Source organism: Etheostoma spectabile, chromosome 7 (assembly GCF_008692095.1).
Source record: "Etheostoma spectabile isolate EspeVRDwgs_2016 chromosome 7, UIUC_Espe_1.0, whole genome shotgun sequence".
NCBI classification, from domain to species: Eukaryota; Metazoa; Chordata; class Actinopteri; order Perciformes; family Percidae; genus Etheostoma; species Etheostoma spectabile.
In genome coordinates this window covers 30552-31420 of record NC_045739.1, presented here as the reverse complement: position 1 = coordinate 31420, position 869 = coordinate 30552, and the positions used below count along the sequence as shown (strand labels likewise).

The 869-nt window shown below is 36.5% G+C and overlaps 1 protein-coding gene and 1 long non-coding RNA gene across 2 annotated transcripts in view; one reads left to right on the top strand and one right to left on the bottom strand.

Annotated features, from left to right (window-relative positions):
* Window positions 1-869, top strand: part of cables2b (Cdk5 and Abl enzyme substrate 2b) — a gene marked incomplete in the record, with an annotated part of 41020 nt that overhangs the window by 30657 nt on the left and 9494 nt on the right.
* Window positions 1-869, bottom strand: part of LOC116692786 (uncharacterized) — a 23539-nt gene that overhangs the window by 18820 nt on the left and 3850 nt on the right. The gene's annotated exons all lie outside the window — the stretch shown is intronic.

Below are 869 nucleotides of genomic sequence, written 5' to 3'. Positions count from 1 at the left end.
AGATAGATAGATAGATAGATAGATAGATAGATAGATAGATAATGATCCTAAAAATAGGGAAATTACAGTGTTGCAGCAGTAAAATCAGTCACACTGTGCAGAATATAAATATAAATGCTAGGATACAATATACATACATACAATATACATGTAGTAATAATAATAGGAATAAAATACAAGAACAAATATATGACTATATACAAGTTGAGAATACAAAATTGTGCAACTGCTTAAATGAAGGTGGTGCTAATAGGAAACATCATGGAGTTATGAAAACATTTAGCTTTGAGGACATGTTTTGGTATGATGGCGGTGCCAGAGGAAATTTTAGGTCACTAAAATCAATTTGATTCATCTACGAGTTTCATTTACATATTATTTATATTGTTTTTTTTCAGTCATATTGATTATTACTTACAGTATTTCAGTTTAATCAGGTGTTCAACAATTACATCACACGTTTCTGTAACAACGACATGACTGCTGCAGTGCTCTCAATCAGACTCATCATGTTGGGAATCTTTTCTCTGTGCTGTTAATTAATTCCTTTTAATTCCTGCTGGTAAACCTGCTGTCTGGAGCAACTCTGTTGCCCAGTCACCTTACCTGGAGTCTCACAATGCCAGAACTTCCTCCACAGCACTGCGGAGGAAGGTCTGGCAACCGTCTGGGATAGGGAGAAATGCGTGCTCTGGTTTATTGTTATTTCTTTAAACCAATCACTATCATCTTGGGTGGCTCTAAGCGCTCATAGTCTCAGGAAGGAACTTGTTTTGGTGGAACGTGTACGTTCAAGGTTGTTTTAGTCATGCAACAGAAAACTCTGATTGGACAGATAGTCTAGCTAGTTGTCTGGATTTACCCTGCAG